At 35.7% G+C, this 21,820-nt stretch overlaps 1 protein-coding gene across 1 annotated transcript in view; it reads right to left on the bottom strand.

Moving 5' to 3' along the window:
* The window catches only part of LOC137390318 (serine-rich adhesin for platelets-like), a 63,752-nt gene that overhangs the window by 5,660 nt on the left and 36,272 nt on the right, over positions 1–21,820 (bottom strand). The window lies entirely within an intron of this gene.

Genomic DNA, 21,820 nt, shown 5'->3' with positions numbered 1-21,820 from the left:
ACGTTTCTGTTTCTAGCAGGTATGTTTCTGGTTACTCTTTCTAACTGTGCTACTTAGAGCATCAATCAAATCATAAAACAGGTAGCGGAATATGAAGCAACTGAATAACAATCAATAGCAATAGGCTCATTCGCAGACTTAAAAGTGTTTGTAAGAATTTTATAAGTTTATAAAGCTAAAATTTTATTATCTATTCAAATTCAACACAAATTTAAAGTAAAGTTTAGTTTTCATAAAGCAGTATTTATTATTACAAGTCAATGGATTCCAAGGTTTCATATAGTTTTCAATAGTTTGTATCTGCAGTAGCTCTGCATAGGAGAACTGCATAAATTTTTCATGTATCTCATTGTTTGTTTGGTTGACCTGACACTACCAACTATGCATCAGTATCAAACTAAAGTTGGACATGAAGGCCTGTTTAAAATAGCTTGCCTCAACTTACAAAAATATTTTGGGTTCTTATTTCACCTAAAAGACTAGGATGTACAGGCAACTTGAAAATAATTTTCCATCTTTTGCTGGGCAAGGTTTTGAAAGTTCTGCTCTACTATTCTGAGCAGTCTGACTGTAAAATCTCTACACTGATACAGTATCATCACAGATCAACCATTGTTTGTAATCACTATCATTTTGGAACATCCTCTCTCTCTCTGATTGGGTGGCCCTGAAAAGGGCCATTTTGCTTTAGTTCAAGATGGATCTAGACCTCAACTATTGCTGCTGCCTTAAATTTCTTTTATGCATTTTTAAGACTGCCTTTGCAATCCTGCATTTAATAGCAGCGGATTGAGAATCGTCTGCTTTATACTTCAGTAGCATTCGCTCAATTTCTGCGATTCTTTGGACGCGAACTTCCACAGAGTTTTTCTCATCTGAGAACATGATTGTTTTAGCGAAGATGCTGTGGACTGGTAGTAAGTAAGAATGATAGAGCACAAGCCGTTGGTGGCTTATATACCATCTGCTACAACTAGTCGTATGGAGGCAGTGTCATAATTTTCCACATACACAATGAAGAAGTGCTATTCTGAGCTTATAATTGTTTTTAAATCTCCTATTGATGATTTCTCTGAGAAGTGGCAACTGTATGGCTTTGTAGAGAAATGACATGTGTCAAGGTTGAGTGAAAAGTTTATAGGGATGTTCTTTAAAATGAGATAGAAAATGGGTGATACCTTCTCTACACAGTTTTGAATAAAATATATCAGACGGAGCAAACTGTGATAATATTCAAGAAGGAAAAATATAGATGGCTGCCGAGTAAAATTGTATCTGTCCTGTAATCTGAAAGTTTAAAAACCATCGTAGGTTGGTGTTGGAAAGATGGCACCCGAGTTCTTTTTCAATCAACTCATCTTTGACTGTTTATATTATACACTTGGTACTTTATAAAAAACTAAATTCTGTTTTATACAAATGAATCTATCAGGTTGTTTGTTGTTACCTATGATTATTGACACTATTATATGCACTATCGGATGGCAATGCTCAGCTGGACCCCTTTGAAAACACAAAACTATTACTTGTTTTTCAGTAGAGTACACCTAACACTGATGGATGTGCTGAAGGCGTCTTACAGAGTTTGTGCTTGAAGCACATGATCACATTCTGAGAGCACAAGTAATCTACAATGAAGAACGACTAGCAGAGTAAACACGGTAGCAATTATAGTAGGTTGTTATACCACCTGCTGCAGGGTGTCACTTGAAGACAATTATTACATTATGCTATAATAAAGGTATTATGCTTAAAGATATGTCTTGGAGTTGACTGGAACGACTTGATGTCAATTCTGACTTTCCCAAGCAGGTTGTTTTTGGTTACTTTTTTTAACTGTGCTACCTAGAACATCAACCAATCATAGAATAGGTAGCAGAATATGAAGCAACTGAATAGCATTCATCAAAAGCAATAGGCTAATTCGCAGACATAAAAATGTTGGTGAGGATTTTACAAGTTTATCAGTTGTATTACCCGGTGTTGCCCAGGTAATAAAGTCTTTGGACCAAAAATCGATTTGTGTTTAACATATACCAACATTTGCCATTTTAACTTTTAAACTACATATTATGAGAGAAGTGTTTTGTGTAGTTAAAATAAACTAAGAGAAAATAAAAACAAATGTAAAGCTTTTTAAACTTTGTTCAACAACTGTAACTTTCAAACTTCATATCATGAGAAAAATTTTTAATAAAGGTCAAACAAATTAAAAAAAAACTATAAAAGGGTTTAAATGTAAATGTGGAATAATTAGCAAGTGATAGCTAAATTACGTCTGTTTTGCTGCGATTATAATAAAAGATGATTTGGTAATGATACAACTTATACGAACTGAGGAAACAAAATAAAAATCTTGAATATGTTGAATTAATAACAATTCGTGCATAGAAGTGTGTGTGTAAAAAGGTTACTGTAGCAGCAGAAGCTATCCATCAAAATTTTGAAAACGACAATACAGGTACCTCTCGATACCAGTACAAATGTAAAAATGAGATATCATACTGTCTTTGTCTGACCGAACAGAGAGAGAAAGAGTGACGAGGCTCTTCCTACGAAGATAATACAATTGTCTGTGGGAAAAGATTTGGCCTTGACCGCGGATATAGCGATTGAACTTTACGAAAAAGCAAAAATAAAGTTCAAGAAAACACGAAAAAGCATCGTGTTTCATAGAGTTTCAAATAATATGTCATTTAGCGTGTACATATGCGCTATACGGTATATGAGAACGGCCTTGCTCAATACACTTTGTATAGCTCAGTGGTAGAGGGAGTGGTTTAAATATTGCTGTCTCCGTGAGTTCAAATCCATCAAAATGCCAATTTTAAATTACAATATTTGAACTGCTATAGTTGGACATTGATGCAAGCTCTACAGTACATATGCTTATAGCTAATTATAGCAATCATAATATCAAATCAGTCTACACGGTTTTTTCATGTTTGGAAGCGCTTATTTGTCTTAAAGAAGCCATGGAAGACAGTAAATATACAATGATATAAAAGGTGGCTACACCTGCCACAACAAGTCACTTGGTGACAACAAGATAATCAAGCATAGACAGTTTAATAATTGATACAAGCTAAAGTTCAGATACTAAAGTTCAGATGCTTATAGGTAATTATGATAATCATAATATTAAATCAGTCTAGGTGAGATTACTCTGAACAGCTTTGTTTAGATGTCATAAAGTGTCAAGCAGGAGTCCATGGTATTCTTACTAGTGGCATTTGAACTAAAAGTTGAGAAATATGAAATCCATGATATAATATTGCAAATGAATAAGATGCCAAGACACCCAAACCAACCAGAAAGTATATATCAGAGGATGAAGTGATTTGACCTTAAATGGTCAAGTAAGCGATTTGGTTTGGATGACATTCAGCAACTATTTAAAAGCCTGGAATCAAAACATAGACAAATGGACTGCAGTTTATCAATGCTATTTTAAAGATGTACGCATCTAAGTTTAGATTAGTGTATGAAATTATATAAAACATGTATGAATTATATAAAACAGATAATGTATGAAACAGACAGTGGATGAATTTTATAAAGCAGATAATAGATGATAACACTAATTACACCATATCGTAAAGAGATTCCTTTTTAGGATTCTCCAACCAGCAACAAAGACCCGGTGGTGATGTAAGCAGCAACACTCTAATTGGTCAGGTTGTTCAGGTTGCACAATGGAAAACTGCTTTAGTATAAAACAAACATAAATGATACGATTCTTTGAAGGAAAGCAATAGTTGAATTTCCTTTTTTTCTACTTTTAGATTTATTCCATGAATAGAAAGCTATAGTTAATATCTGCAGTATCTCTGCATAGGAGAACCACACAAATTTTGCATTTATTTCACCGTTTGATTGGTTGACCGGACACTCCCAAATCTGCATCAGTATCAAACTAAAGTTTGACATGAAGGCCTGTTTAAAATAGCTTGCCTCAACTTACAAAAATATTTTGGTTTTTAATTTGACCAAAAAGACTCAGAGGTAATTGGTAACTTGAAAATAATTTTCCATCTTTTGCTGGACAAGGTTTTAAAAGTTCTGCTCTACTATTCTGAGCAGTCTCACTGTAAAATCTCTACACTGATACAGTATCATCACAGGTCAACCATTGTTTGTAATCACTATCATTTTGGAACATCCTCTCTCTCTCTGATTGGGTGGCCCTGAAAAGGGCCATTTTGCTTTAGTTCAAGATGGATCTAGACCTCAACTATTGCTGCTGCCTTAAATTTCTTTTATGCATTTTTAAGACTGCCTTTGCAATCCTGCATTTAATAGCAGCGGATTGAGAATCGTCTGCTTTATACTTCAGTAGCATTCGCTCAATTTCTGCGATTCTTTGGACGCGAACTTCCACAGAGTTTTCCTCATCCGAGAACATGATTGTTTTAGCGAAGATGCTGTGGACTGGTAGTAAGTAAGAATGATAGAGCACAAGCCGTTGGTGGCTTATATACCATCTGCTACAACTAGTCGTATGGTGGCAGTGTCATAATTTTCTACAGACACAATGGAGAAGTGGTATTCTGAGCTTATAATTGTTCCTAAACCTCCAACTGATGATTTCTCTGAGAAGTGTCAACTGTATGACTATGTAAAGATGTGACATGTAGCAAGGTTCAGTGAAGCGTTCATAGGGATGTTCTTTAAAATGAGATAGAAAATGGCTGATGCCTTCTCTACACAGTTTTGAATACCAATGTATTAGGCGGAACAAACTGTGATAATATTAAAGAAAGAGAAATACAAAGGGCTGTTGGGTAAAACTGTATCTGTCCTGCAAATCTGAAAGTTTAAAAACCATCGTAGGTTGGTTTAGGAAAGATGGCATTCGTTTTTTTAATCAACTCATCTTTGACTGTTTATATTAACTACTCTGTACTCTATACAAACTAAATTTTGTTTAATACAAATGAATCCATCAGGTTGTTTGATGCTAACCTTTATTACTGTTTATATTATACACTCGGTATAGGTACTCTATTATACAAGCTAAAACTTTATACAAATGAATGAGCCTACAATCTCGTGCTCCATTTTCAACTATAACTTCTCCACTATTCTCTTACTAGGTTATCTTCTCATGCATCTTTATATCTGCTTCTGTTAGTCTGAGTTGCTGCTGATGGAGATTTGGGGATCTTGACAATGAAAGACAACTTCCTATTTTTCCCCTTGTAGACTTGTTTAAAGTTTTTCTCATTTGTACAACAATACTACATGCGTGTGTTTACATCTACACACATGTATATTAGCACACCTTGTTGTACTTGAAAATATTTGTCACCAACTGAATGCTAACAATGATGCCAACTTTATCTGCATCATCTGGTGCTAAGTTGATTTCACAATAAACATGCTTTTCACTACAGTATAATAACTTTTACTATCAGATCTTCACACTAAAAGCACAGTCCAATCTTGCATACCTCTACATTCAAATGACCATAATCTAAGCATTCCATAGCAAAATGTAAATTATGGATAGTTTGGGAGTCGGGGGTTAAATCAGAGATCAATTTAGAAAATATGAACTGATTCACTGGTAAAGTTTTACCAAATATTTTTCACCGTGTATTAATAATATATGTGACCGTGTACAAATTATATTTAACATACAATATTTAAAGTTTTTCAAAGCATGAAAGTCCTTTAAATAATCACCAAAATATTGAAAACCAATTTTTTACCCTATAATATATACATAAAAATTTGTAAAAGAAAACAAAAGCAATGTTGGTGTTTTATGTATTGATGGGAACATTCCAACTATAATACAACAATGTTCAAAACTCTGCTTGAAGCTTTTCAGTTTGTATTATTAAAAATCTTTGTTAGCAGAAGTTTGTAATTTAAAATGTCAAACTCTGCAATTAAAAACTGCAGTAATGCGTTGTACTTACGTACTTACGTAGTAGCGTGTTGTACTTACAAATAATATGATAGGCAGATTTTGAGTAGTCTGCTTTTCTAATAATATTACAGCTGTATTTTCATGTGTGAGTTACAAAAGCTAAAGAATAACATGAATAATAGTTAAATGAAAGAATGATAGTTCATTTGTCAGATAGAGAAAGAATATTTAAGCCCTCCTTATACTAACTAATCTTTGCAGTATCATATATGGTATTTAGTAGATGTCTGCAATGTAAAATGATGTCATAGTTTACCAATTAAAATCTCCAGTAACTCATACCATATTTGTGTTGTACTATATAAACAGGATGGTGTACAAAGTATGAGTTCAACAGATTTATAATAATATCTGAGTTGTTCTGTATTTTTACATGTAAATTAGAAGAACAGAGCAATAGCAAGGGTAATAACTAAATTTAATAAATATATGAATTGGAGTTGTCTACTTAAATGGAACTTAAATGAACCTAAATAGTGCTAAATGATGGTGCAGTGATATGTTGGACAATGGTAAATTTACCGCAGTTTGCCGTGAAACAAAACAATGCTTTCTTGCTGTTACCTACAAACATTCACAGAGATCTTTATTACAAAGTTGACAAAAGTGATAAAGCTGACAGCTGATCGTGTGATTGAAATGATCTTTTCAATAAATATTAATTAAAATTCAAGATAGAGTTTTCTTACTCAAGTTGAACTAATTACAACTAGTCCTTTCATGATAACTTTATGTCTTAAAACAAAACTAATAATTTAGCAACAATTTGCTACATATCTTGATTGCAATCTTGCAACAACTGTCGCACCTCACACTCTTGAAATTCTAGTGACCAAAACCAAAAAATTTCATGAAGCTCTCATGAGCAGCTGAGTATAGTTTGGGTAGAATATCAGAGAGCATCCACTTTATAAACCATTCTGTAGGAACTCATGCTAAAGTCTGTTTCACTATAAAAACACTCTCAACAAATAGAGACCTTCCTTTACACTGTTAGTAGTTGTATAATTGAGTGCCACGTAATACCAACAAAATATACTCATAGATATTTAAAAACCTCTACAGTTTTGAGGAACAAAATATCATCATTTAATCTTAAATTTCAAGCTTTAGGTACCTCTGTGATAAATTGGCTTTTAATATTTTCCAACAATGTTCTGGGGTGCTTGCTTGCTAGTTATTAGTTCATTTTGTTTGTTCATGTTTACTTGTAGAACCACAGTTTACTTGTAGGACATCGGTCTACTTGTAGGACCTCAGTCTACTCGTAAGACTTCAGTCTACTCGTAAGACCTTAGTTTACTCGGAGGACCTTAGTCTACTCGTAGGACCTCAGTCTACTCATAGGACCTTAGTCAACTCGTAGGACCTCAGTCCATGTAATATCTGAAATAATTTTAAGATTTTCCGGCTTATTTTGAAGAGAAAAATGACATCTTATATACAGTCTTTACATTGTCTTTAAACCGTCTCGCTGTTTATTTACTTGTCAATAATCAATTCAGATTATCTCTAAGCATTTGCAAGGCTTTAATAAAATTAGCTATAAAAATGCTTCCTAGGATTAGTGAGAATGCTATAAACTTTAAAATAGCCGACCTTTCCACTGCAGCATATAAAATCAGGGCCCTTGAAAGTAAGTTATTCAATAAAGGGTGTTATGTAACAGCCGGTTAGCTCTCTGTAGATTTATGATCTAGCAAGAAGGTAAGTGGTAAAGGCATGGTACTACTCGTAAAAAAACAGCTTTCTGAGTTTGTGCATATGCAAATAGTTTGCAAAATTTTCACTGTAATTGTAATCATTTGCTTATTTTCTGTGCCAGTCGTCAGAACATTCTAAACTAAAATCTTGAGCAGCTGTTTTGCTCATCGGGTATACTGCCTTATTTGTTGTGGCTCTTTGTCTTTTGCCCATTGGCTAGTTCTATTTCTATACAACATACAGTTGCATTCATTGTTGAGTCTTGTGTTAGGTATCTAGAGGTTTATACTACTGTTTGTACACTTTTTATTTGACTGTGTAGCACAGCCATAACATAATAGCGACTCTTGAGTGAACTTGAATTTTTTGTAAATTCTTTTGAAACTGCTAAACTTGATTCTTGAAAGGAATTTTCTTAAGAGGCTGAATATATTTTATTAACTTCACTAAAAATTAATTTTTGCACGATTGACAAGTTTAAGTCAACAATAGAAATTGCAGCTTACTTTCTTATAGCATTCTCTGGCATATAACCAGTGAATTATCATCGTATCCACTAAGTTGATGTGGCGTTATGATGTACTTCCTTGGATTTGTTCATCTCTCTTAGATTATATAATTACTAAGAATGTTTTTACATTAGTTTAGTTTGAATCCTAGATTTTACTAATCATCTATAATATTATTCATATCCTAGCGGAAACATTCTGATGAGTATTGAGCTGATCATTAGCTGTTTACCCATTGATCGCTGCCGATCTTTCACGAAACATTCTTGTCTTGATTTACTGCATCGTTTCTCATAGTTGATACAATGCAGCTACAAGCTGTAAAACTCATTATCTGACTTGAGGAAAAACTTCCAGAATGCACCTTTTACAAGTCTGTATTTGTGTTTGAACAATTGCTTGAAGATGATGAGGAAAGTCTGCTTAGCTTACAGTAAGCAGAGGCTGTGCATGTCTCTACAAATAGAGGCTTTGTGATCTTGGCTGTGCATTTCTAGGTGATCTTTTTGGAAGTTTAACTCCAACCATTTGATTACAGGTCAGGGGTTCTAAACCAACAGGAAACGATTTCTTTTTTATTGCATTCTAGAGACTTCCATTTTTTTCCATTATTGTTTTTAGTAATTTGGCTTTCATTGGCTTCTTTTTATTTAATAGCTTTGGGGAGTCTAAACTTCAATGCTCCAAATAAAGCATGGTTCATTTTGTATCTCAAGGTAAGATGTTTCTTTTAGCTTCTCTTTACACATAGTTTGTATGAATTTTACTAACTTGCTAAAATATGCACATTTCTTTGAATAACAACCACAGCATTTCAACCTCAACATTGAAATTTTTTCAAGTAAATTTTGTTTGAAATTTGGATAGCTGTAAGGCAGGAAAGCTTAGCATGAAGTAAGGTGTGATGATTTTTTTTATTCAAGGGCCTCGACGATTAATGGGGCCACATCAAATTTTTTCCTTTCTCTGCTGAGCAAGAGGACTTGTGTACAATTTTTTAACATATCTAAAGCTTTATGCTGATGTGGTGTATCATGAACCAGCCAATAGGTTGTAATCATGTTGAAGGTGAAAAGCGCAATCGGTTATAAAAAGGAAAAAAAAACATGTATGTAAAACATAGACAGGAGAGACTAAATCCTGAATCAATTTAAAGGTAGATGTAAGTGTTAACATTTGGTATTTGACATAGGCTAGTTGATTCACTTTTGACTTCCTACAGATCTTATTGATTGATCACTTCATCTTCTCATACGTTAAGGAGTTGTTGGTTTGGTGTTTTCGAATGAACTTCCTGATTTTTCAGATTCTTCTGGTGGGAATTAAATGTGTTGAGCTGTTCTTTGCTTGCACATGTATTTAATTTTGTTGAAGGAGACATTTAGAACAGGATTTTGTTGCAATGAAGAGATGATGGCAGAGCGCGCATTGCTAGAGGCTTATATACCACCTACTATAGCTAGTCACATGACAGTGCCACACCCTTCTAGAGACACAATAGAGAAATATTACTGAGTTTAGAATACCGTATAACTGCCTATTGTAGGCTAGCTGAGAAGTTTAATTGGAGGTTATAGATTTTTCAAAATTCAAGTGCAAGGCTGAGTTTTTCAAACATTGGCATTTTTTCTTTGAGCATTGCTGGGAGATCTACATAAATATTGTTTAATTCATTGCTTGGCTGACTGACTGACTGAACTTTTGCATCAGTATCTAGTTTTGAGATAAAAACCTGTTTAAAATATGCTTTTATTTATGACAAGAGATAAATTTGTTCAAGCTTTTACAAGACAGAAAAGACTGAGTTGATTGATTTACTTAAAAAGCTTTTTTCATATTTTGCTGAATAAAATGAAATCTATGAAGTTTTATTATATTATTCTGAGCAGTCTCATAGTAAAATTTCTACACTGATACAGTGTCATCACAGATCAATGAATCAATCGCTATCATTTTGGAACATCCTCTCCATCTGATAGGGTGGCCCTGAAAAAAGAGCCATTTCATTTAACGTCTTGCTGACTTGATTCAACAACTACTGCTGCCTTAAATATCTCTCATGAAGTTTTATAACAGCTTTTGCTATCTTCAGTTTGACAGCAGCAGATTGGGAGTTGTCTGCTTGGTATTTCAGTACCAGTTGCTTGATTTCTGCGATTTTTCTTTGACGGAGACTTGCACAGTTTAATTCATTCTCAAACATGCTTGTGTAAGTGAAGTTGCTGTGAACTTGTGGTGAAGAAGCGTAGTACAGCACAAGCTGTTGGTGGCTTATATACTACCTGCTATAACTAGTCACATAGTGACTGTGTCATAATCTTCCACAGACAGAATTTAAAGTGCCACTCTGAGCTTACTTATTTTGAGCTTTTATTTGACCTAAATGACCTCTGACCTAGAGCATTTAACTACTTGAAAATCATTTTACATTTTTTGCTGAGACAAGATGTATTCTAGAAAGTTCTATACTATATAATTCTGAGCAGTTCAGCTTGCAAAATAGTAAAATCTCTACATCGATACAGTGTCATCACAGATCAACGAATGTTAGTAATCACTATCATTTGGAACATCCTCTCTCTCTGATTGGTTGGCCCTGAAAAGGGCCATTTTGCTTTAATTCAAGTTGACTCTAGTGATCAACTACTCTTGCTAACTTAAATTTTTCTCATGCATTTTTATGACTGCCTTTGCAATCTTGAATTTAATAGCAGCAGATTGGGAGTCGTCTGCTTGATACTTCAGTACTAGTCGCTTGATTTCTGCGATTCTTTTGACACAAACTTGCACAGAGTTTTCCTCACTTGTGAACATAGTTGTATTAGAGAAGTTGCTGTGAACAGTGAGTAAGAATGATAAAGCACAAGCTTTACGAGGCTTATATAGTCGCATGGTGATAATGTCATAATCTTCCACATACACAATGGAGAAGGGCTACTCTGAGCTTGTAATTGTTTCTAAACCTCCTACTGTTGATTTTTTTTGGAAAGATATTCATTTTTAGATATGACAGGTGTGACGGTTCAGTGAAACACGTTCATAAAGAAGTTGATTTACTTTTAAAGAGCAAATAACACACTTCTTTACCCAGTTTTGACACAGTCATGATAGCAGATATACAGTTAAAGTTATTCAAAAGATATAATAAATAAATATATATTAAATGAGTTGAAAACGGCTGATGCCTTTTTTACAGTTTTAAATGAAAATGTATAATGTTAAGCTGTAACATTATTTAAAAAAAAAGATGAGGGAGCTGCTGACTCATTGAATCATTGCATTTGTTCTACAAACTTGAAAATGTTAACTGACAAATTCCGCTATATGTTGATTTTTATACTAACCTTTTTGTCGAAGAGAGCTTCATTACAGGCTAATGTTGACCTAATTACAGGCTAATGATGATCCCGCAGAACCCAGGTGGTTGAAGCCATGATAAAAAAAAGTTTTCTTTTGTAATCTAGTTTGTTTCAGCTTCCTTTTTGCAAGGGTAAAAAATCATGACTTTTTTTAATGTTTTTTGCTTTGTGACGAATATATCACATTGGGCACTACAGTGTAAACTAAGAGCAAGAGTTGAATATTGAATGTTTTATTATAATTATAAAATTGCATGTGTCAGTATCACTTAAATGACATAAATGATAGGACAATAAGATTGTGAACTGTTACAGTTGAGCAGGACCTTTTTGAATCATGTACATGACAACTCTTATGCATGGAAGTTCACGAAACAATTACGTCCGTCCACAAAGCACACCCGCACACCACATTTACTGCACATTGTGTTAGTGTTATTTATTTCACACAGCCTACACCTTCTTCTCTTTTCACTCTTTGCTGGCCAATGGGCCACTTGATATTTTTTCACATCAGCACATGGAATGTTCACAACCTTTTGCTTGGTTATCAGCGGGTTAGAAGATGTGCGTTGGCCACGCTTCTTGTCGCTGTCAACTGATACCAGGCACTCAGCTACTATAGCCTGAAACTTGCGCTGTGAGAGCATTTGATTGTCTGAAAGCTGCAACAAGCGGCATTCTCGCTTGTACATTAGCCAACTATTGACCAGAGCCACGGAGAGAAAATGCCAAAAGAGGTAGATATACCATCTCCTAGACCGTATTCTAAATCGGTACTTTGACAGAAAGGGGTGGAGTATGTCAATACCACCCATGTGGTTGTTGTAATCTACCACAATTGCAGGCATGGAAACATCAATCCTTTTCTTTGCTTTCTTGTCCCATCTTCCAGCCATGCGCAGTGGCTCTACACAGGTATGGGTCGAGAGCAATGTCACTGCTCGGTTGTCAAACCATCTAACAGCCGAAATGTGGTGAGTATCTTCGACCCGAAAAGTCAAATGACCATCTTCCTTCCTTCTTGAGCTCTTTTTCAACTTTGCTGTTACAGTTTAGAATTAGAATCTGTCTGACAGGGCCAGTGTACTGTAATCCTCACCCTAAAAGTTTCTCCAGGAGTGGAACGCTGGTAAATAAATTGTCTGCATAGATCTTATAGTTTGAATTCTTGGTTAGTGTAGAGACGAGCTTCATCACTACATCTCCACCTTGGCCAAGGTGGCTTTGGGTGCCATCGCCACCGTGGTAAATGTCAAAGTCAAAACGCTTTCCGCTGGTACCAGCTCTACCCCATACCTTGAATTCCCATAGATGTGGTTTGCTTTTTATATACTGCCTTATTGGGCTGGTTGTTCCTCGATACTGTACCATCATTTAATCAATTGGGTTGCGCTCTTCTGCTGTTACTTTTAGGCACTGATCCCTCAGACTGTCTAACCATGGTCGAATTTTTCAAAGCTTGTCTTTCTTTTGTTCATCTAATATGCTGCTATTGTTGACAAAGTGCAGTTGGGTAGTAAGCTGTTGGAACCTATTCCGTGACATTACACTACTTACCGGTACATAGTTGGTACCTCGTTCCCAGTATTGTCTCACGCTGCTCATTCGTACAAGGCCCATATGACAATACATTCCCATCCATCATCTGCTCTACTTCTTTCTACGTGGTGTTGATGTTTTTTCCCGTTTTTTGTGTGCTGTAGAGGTTGATATTGTCAACCAAGCCATCAATCATATCAGTAGTCACAAATTGTTGGAAGTACTAATATGGTGTTTTTATATTCTGGTTAGCTGGAGCCTCCATTTTGGCACCGGTGAATGCCAAATTTGGTGGTTGAAAGACCTTTTTCCTCCAGCGGTATGAAGGCCGGACTCTTTTTGGTACATTGCCGGCTGTAGGTGCAGCTGCCTGCACCGTGTTACATAAAGGTTCTTCATCACTTTCATCACTTGGCTCGCAATCATTACCACCAATAGTCTACAGTAGATCAAGAAACAATGTTATAGATGTTAATTTTGTTGTCGAAGGACAAGTTTAGCACCCTAAAGCAACAATTATATCAAAACCAGCTGCGCTTACGCCTACATATAAAGCATTCACAGCTAAATGCCTGCAAGTCTGGATGCCAATCTCCATCTGAATCACTCTCCTCACCCTCTACTTTCACGCGAGATCGAGAAGCCATGTTGGTTACCACCAAAAATCACAAATTTAATTACACTGAACTACTATTTCACAGAACTCACGATGCCCAACTACAGAATGTGACTATGCTCTTCTCAAGTTCTGCTCAACTTATATACCATCGTCAAAACAACTCACTTGGTGCAAAGAATATCCACCTTTACCTTACTTGATAATCCATTTGTATCGGTGACGACCCTCAGTTTAAAAACAGAAAGAACTACATAATTAGACGGCATTTCTACTTCACCAGTGCATACTATTGTTACCACATATTAGCCAATGCAGATTAGTTTTACAATGCATGTTTGTCAGCCATAATTCAGCTGAATTATGGTTGAAAAGCATGTGTTCTCAGCCATATAGTGTTCTCATTTCCTGCTAGGAAGTGCAGGAAATGAGAACAAAGGCCCACTGTTACACCGGTGTAACATGAATTAATTTTGCTTATGAAAAGGACCAAGACATCAAAGGATTTATTACATAATTATTTTGAGTAAAGTACAGATCCTGTTAAACAATATTAAGGATGATTTTGACAGTGGAAATGCACTTTGGCTTTGAGATTATATAAAAATTCTAGCCAGTTCGTGCCAGTGGCTGGCAATGTGGCACCTGCTCTTTTTCAGGATGGGCTATGAATGCACAACCCAGTATACTAGGAAAAAATGGTCTATGTATGTAAAATATAGGAAAGTTTATGTAGATAAATTGAATAAGAAAATGATAATTTTACAAGGCACAACAGCTGCTCAAATGTTATGTTATGTAGGCGTCACAGGGGGCTCTGTGGAGATCCCATCCAGATGGGATCCATTGTTTTTCTAAACAACGTTCTTCGTTGAACTTTTAGATTAAACCCTCAGTTGTTCAGTTGGTGTTTTCGGATGAATGTCTTGATTTCTTGGATCCTTTCGATGGAAGTGTGTTTCGTGTTTCCCCTATCAGCAGACATATTTGATTCAGTCGAATGAGGCATTTAAAACGGTGATTTGATGGAAAAATAATGGTACAGTACAAACTATATGAGACTTATTTACCACCTGCTGTAACTAGTCACAATGTGACAGTTTCAGAATCTTCTCGAGACACAATAGATAAATATCACTCGGAACTTATAGTTATATATAACTTCTTATTGTTGGATGTCTGACTAGAATTATCTTTAGATGAGAGATTTATTAAGATATATTAAGTTAAAGATAGAAAAAGTTTCTCTAGACACTCGCAGTGCAGGTAAGTACATGATACACATGAGATACATATAAGTACATGAGACACATGTAGCTTTCTGATTGTAAGTAGGACAACTTTTTATTTACAGAGTTTTAACAATGGGTTAAGAAAGAAGTGGTTAATATTCAATAGATGGATGCAAAATGTGGGCAGGGGAGATAAGATTTTATTTACTTGTTTTTTCCACATTTGCTTTTGTCAGCATTGGTTAGTGAAATAACATTAAATTCAGAGAGATAATTGAAGTAATCTTTTCAATTGTCAGTCATTAAGATATGAGATAAATCAAAATATGTAGCCAACGATTCCTTTCATTCATTCTTTGAAAAAAACTGTCAAATGAAACATGGCGATTACCAGATAATCTATAGTTTGATAGCAGATTAGGAGTTGTCTGCTTGGTATTTTATGATCAGCCCTTGACATAATCTTCTACAGACATTGGCTGTTATGATATGACAACTGAAAGTTTAGTAAAACATGTTCATGGAAATGCTCTTGAACATGAAATATAGGATAACTAGTTGTATAGTCCACCCTTACACAGTTCTAACACAGATAGGATAGTGATAGTTTTCACAGCTACAATGCTGCTTTGCGCTTGACGCTCCTCAGGCTGCGATAAATCGTTTGGCAAGATGGCTTTGTAAAATGTGTACACTTACATGTACTGATGTGAAGAAGCCCTTGGTCCTGTTCTGCACTCGCTTATATACCGTTTCCCCTACTACCACATCCTTGACTTCTTGTAACTTCTCGTAACTATCTGTAACTACCTGTAACTACATGTAACCACCATGACCTCAGGCTTTAGCGTTGCCTGGGGCCCACTATTATACATGCCCAATTATACACCAATTATACATGCCCTTTCTCTTCTTTTTTTCTGTTTGGGCCACTAACCTTCCAGAACTACACCTGGACTCATTCAGTGACTCACCTCGCTGGTGGAGTTTACCTTACTCTTTACTCCTGGTCCATCAACTTATCTAAAGCACCATTACTCTTGAGCAACCCTGAGCTGCCGTCGTACTTGACAGCGCTACTCTCTTTACTCTCCTGGTTCCCTCTATTTTCTTCACTACCACCGTGACCTCTGTCACTAACAACACCAACACTAGTGTCGCCACCACTAATTCCACTTCTCTCAACTGGCTCAGGAACTGGTGGTTGGGCCAGTAACGACTCACCAACCTCGGATTTTGCCCCTTCAGGCTTGGCCACGCTCTCCAATGAAGACAGGCTTGACAGGAACCCTGTGGGAGGTCTCCCTCTGGGCCATAACCAGCTGCACAGAAAATGGCGTCACATAGCTAGAATTGATGAAGGCCTAGACCTATTTATGTCGACCTGACCCTCCCTTGGTTCAAGCCTACTACCCGCTATCTTCCTTTGAATATCAGCGAACTGATCATTGGTCACCCTGAATGCCCCCGCATTCTTCAACTCGCTGACTGCTGCCCTGCGCTCGGCAGCCAGTCTGGCCAACTCTGCCTAAAACTTCCTCCGCACCTCCAACTCCTCACTCTCAATACTGGCAATCCTCCTCTGGCACCCTTCCCTGTCCATCATCCTGTCACTGGACACACATGCTAAAAAAGAGTTTACTTTCCCCATACGGGGTACCGGTATAACAGCTTGCCTAGCCTCGCCACTCACCTCAGCATGACTCCTAGCCTTCTTCTGAGGCGCCGGTACTTCCTCACTGCCCTTCCTTTTCCTTGTTTTGTTACTCACTGAACTCCATAGACCCCGGCGAAGGCATCCACCAACTGCTTGCCCAGTCACAACGCCCCAATGACAGATCGGAACTTTGCAGTCTTTCTGCCAGTGTTCATTTGCCAGGTGCCCACTGCCAGTGTCCCGCATCTTCTACAAGAATTACCAAGGCAATTCACAGCCAAGTGATCACAGTTAGCTCTAAAAATAAAGTACCACAGCTTTAAGCTACTACCATATACCACAGGCTTCTTAGCCTCGCTACCATCCTTCTTCTCCACAACTCTTTCTTCACTACCCTTCCTCGGTCGCCCGCCACCACTATCTCCACCACCAGAACTGTCTGCCATCGAAATTGATTTGTTAATTGGTATTTCTTTACAACAATCTGCAACATGGCAACTTTCTTTTAACAACAGTTGGTAGTAAAAGCTATTTTTATCTAGCCAGGATCTAATGACTCGACTACTCTTTGGAACTGTGCCTCTAGCTATTGCTCTTCTCTAGACCCATGTGAAGTTTACGTATCTTGACTACTCACATCATGGTGCTCACTAACTGGGCCACTTCCGACCATGGCACTGGGTGGTTCCTCCAATTCGTCATTTAAACCACCTGTTCTCGCTCCAGCTTTCCTTTGCCTAGGCTGGCTATCTGCCCAGTACTGTGTTTCACCTTCCTCACTACCTTCAAACAACTTACAAAAATGATTAGAAATGATTTGATTAGCACCCATGTGACTGCCGGTGTCAGTATAATTAGGGTATCCCCAGGTGAGATTGTTATTAAGAGGAAACAGATGTTTTCTATTTCTCCTGATCTCACCCGAACCAACCCTTACCCAATAACTCTCTGGCATACTGTCCCTTCTTACCACCGTACTGTCCTTTCTTACCACCGTACTTGCTGCTCCAGTGTCAGTAGGCGCCTTCACGTAGACGACCTGTCCTAGCTCTAATTCTGGCAATTTTGATTTCTTATGCTGGATATCCTGACTGCTTTTTAATTTCAACTTTCCTTCCCTTTCTCTACTTTTGAGCTCCTCGTAATTTACTTCCCCTTTACTGCTTACCCCCAAATTCAACATAACCGCTATGCCAAACATTAATTTGCCAGGCGAGTAGCCGGTTGACAAAGGGGTTGTTCTATACACTAACAATGCCATATCTTTATTCCACTCTTTTTTCCACAAACTTTTCATTGTTTTAACTGCACTTTCCGCCAAGCCATTACTCTGCGGATACCGAGGACTACTATTAACTCTTAAAAATAACTTGCATTAACTAGCATTGCATACTAGGATAAACTATTAAAAATTTCCAAACTAGTCTGTTTTGAAAATGTCCGCATTTAATCTGTCATTTGTTCAATTGAAGATGACCAGCAATGAAATCACAACTTGAACAAGATTTGAGAAGTGATAGTTCTTATCTGCAGTATCTCTGCATAAGAAAACCACATAAATTTTGCGTATGTTTCATTGTTTGGTTGACCTGAGACTCCCAACTCTGCATCAGTGTCTAGCTAGTTTAAATTAAAAGATTGTTTGAAATTGCTTGCCTTAAAACTTAAGAAAATATGTTGTTTTTTTCTTTGACCTAAAAGACTCGCAAATGATTTGACTATTAGAAAACCCTTTTCTATTTTTTGCTGAGACAATATGTATTGAAACAAAACAGTAATAATATACAAACAATAATACTTTAGCAACATTTTACTACATATCTTGATTGCAAACTCCCTGTACCATCTCATACTAAAGTCATTTTGAAGCCAACATGTTCTTTATAAATACAAACATTATTTCTAGACTGTAATATTGATAGCAACTGTAAACTTAACTAGTGCCTAGAATATTCTGATACTTTGTCAATTGAACAACTTTCTAGATATAATAAAAGCCCTCCTAAACGTATTAAAATTGCATTATAGTGCCTAAAATACTATAATGGCTTGTAATGAAAGAATTTTCTAGATATAATGAAAGGCTTTCTATATGTATTCCAGTCATTCAGTTTTTTGCCTGTCAACAAATCAGTTACAACAGTGTTGTGTTTGTTTGCTATCAACTTTTTTCCCCATGTCAATGTCTGCTGCTGCTAACATCTCAAGATTCTTTTTGCCAGAAACCTGTTACAAGGTTTCTTCATGTTTGGAAGCGCTTATTTGTCTTAAAGGAGCCATGGAGGACAGTAAATATACAATGATATAAAAGGTTGTTACACCTGCCAAAACAAGTCACTTGGTGACAACAAGATAATCAAGCATAGACAGTTTAATAATTGATGCAAGCTCTAAGTTTAGATGCTTATAAGTAATAATGACAATCATAGTATTAAATCAGTCTAGGTGAGATTACTCAGATTAACTTTGTTTGGATGTCATAAAGTGTCAAGCAGGAGTTCATGATATTCTTATTCGTGACATTTGAACTAAAAGTTGATAAATACAAAATGGATGATATAATATTTCAGAGGAATAAGATGCTAAGATACCCCAACCAGCTAAGAAGTATAAATCAGATGATGAAACGATTTGAGCTCAGATAGTCAAGTGAGCTAATTGATTCGGACGAAATTCAGCAATTATTTAAAAGTTTGGAATCAAAACATAGAAAAATGAACGAGAATTCATCAAACTTATTTTGAACGTGTACGAATTTATGTTTAGAATAGTGCATAGAACAGTGTATAAAATCTATAGAACAGATAAAAGATGGTAACGCTAATAACACAATATTGTAAAGAAATTCCTTTTTAGAATTTTACAACCAGAAACAAAGATTCAGTTGGTGATGTAAACAGCCACTCTGATTGGTCAGGTTGCTCAGTGAACAATTACTTTAGTATCCAACATACAAAAGTGATATGATTCATTGAAGGAATGCAATGGTTGAAGTTCATTTCTTATTTACTGAGATTTTTTCCGTGAATAGGAAGCTTTGACACCGCGTTCAGTTATTTTGTGCCGGTGTTTATTGCTGCAAAAGCTTGCTCCATCCATTAGCTCGGAATTTTGTATGCCAGCAAATTACTTCAATAAGTGTTCTTTTAGTAAAAACGAACTGTATGGCAGGAACTTTATCAAGTATATAACTTCATCAAAGAAACTAACACCCCTCAACGCGTCATAAATGAAACTAGTGTCATTTTTTGTTCTCTTTGTAATAAGAGTTGAGCCAGGGCAGCTCATTATCAATCTCATATCGTAAAGAAAATTTTTCATCTGAAATTTTAGAAGTACCGTACAGCAGGTGATGCTGTCAAATAACTGATGACATTCTGTGCTAAATCATATATTTATGTACATATTCTGTATGTTAAATTTTTATTTACAAAAACGTTTTAAGTTATAAATACAGTCAGTTGTGCATTAAAGAGCTTGTATTGAATTCTTCTTAGAATTGATGTAAAATTTATCTCCATAATCATACAAGGTCATAATAGATATAACTAAATTATGAATTTAAAAGTTAAGGAAGCTGTTTCTCGGAAAGTTCTAAAATTTTTTTGATGTTATTGACACAAGACGATATTTCATCAAATGCAATGCAAATCTCAAACAAAGCTTACATTTTCATCAATTTTTATAAAACACTTAGTTTTTTACAGGTCAATAGATTCCCAGGTTTCATAACATTGTTATGTTAAACTTGCAGTTTCTGTGTATTTTCATTTCACACTTGAAAAAACTCAAACAGTGCAATGACTATTTACAAAAAGTTTCCAAAAAATCTCTTTTGAAAATATCTACATTTAATCTGTTGTTGGTTCAATTAAAGATGACCAGCAATAAAATAACAACTTCAATGATCTTTGAGTAGTGATAGTTCTTATCTGCAGTATCTCTGAAGAGGAAAACCACATAAATTTTGCATATATTTCATTGTTTGTTTGGTTGACCTGAGACTCCCAACTCTGCATCAGTATGTAGCTAGTTTGAAATAAAATTTTGTTTAAAATTGCTTTCTTTAAAACTTAAGAAAATAGGTTGTTTTTTCTCTTTGACCTAAAAGACTCGCAAATGATTTGACTATTAGAAAATCCTTTTCTATTTTTGCTGAAACAATACATGTATGTATTCTACAAAGTTCTTTTATATTATTGTGAGCAGTTCTGCTTGCAACATAGTAAAAGCTCTATACTGATACAGTGTCAACACAAATCAATAAATGTTAGTAATCACTGACATTTTGGAACATGCTCTATATTTGATTGGCTGGCTATGAAAAGGGCCATTTCACTTTAATTCATGTTAAATGTAGACATGAACTACTCTTTCTGCCGTAAATTTTTCTTATGTATCTCTATGACAGCGGTTGCTATCATTAGTTAAATAGCAGCAGATTGGGAGTTGTCTGCTTTGTACTTATGTATCAGTTGCTCAATATCCTCGATTCTTTTAATGGAAACTTGTGCAGAGTTTTCCTCATTCTCAAACATGGTTGTATTAGAGAAGTCGCTGTGAACTTGTGGTAGAGAAGAATGGTACAGCACAAGCTGGTGGTGACTTATATACCACCTGTTATGACTAGTCGCATGATGACAGTGTCATAGTCTTCCACGGACACAATGGAAAAGTGCTATTTGAGCTCATAATTGTTCCAAAACTCATTTTGTTGATTATTCTAGAGAGTTTTCACTGTCTGGCTATGTAAAGATATGACATGTGTCAAGGTTGAGTGAAACATTCATAGAAATATGTTTTAAAATGAGATAGAAAACGACTGACACTTTTTCTACACATTGTTAAATGAAATGTATCAGATGTAGTGCACTGAAACTATTTAAAAAGAGAACTACAGAGAGCTGCTGACTCAAATTGTCTTATAAATTCAAAAATATTGACCAATGAAAGTTGGTCAAGTTTTGATTTTTTGTAATAGTAATTTTTATTAAAGGCTAGATATTTCTATATATATATATATATTTATAAATAGGTATATATATATTTAAAAAGGAGAAATACAGATGACTTGTCTGTGGGAAAAGATTTGGCCTTGACCGCAGATATAGTGATTGAACTTTACGAAAAAGCAAAAATAAAGTTCAAGAAAACATGAAAAAGCATCGTGTTTCATAGAGTTTCAAATAATATATCATTTAGTGTGTACATACGCTATACGGTATATGAAAACGGCCTTGCTCAATTCACTTTGTATAGCTCA

The sequence above is a fragment of the Watersipora subatra genome, chromosome 3 (genome assembly GCF_963576615.1).
Source record: "Watersipora subatra chromosome 3, tzWatSuba1.1, whole genome shotgun sequence".
NCBI classification, from domain to species: Eukaryota; Metazoa; Bryozoa; class Gymnolaemata; order Cheilostomatida; family Watersiporidae; genus Watersipora; species Watersipora subatra.
Note: the sequence above shows the minus strand (reverse complement) of the source record. Positions and strands in the feature narration are given on the sequence as shown.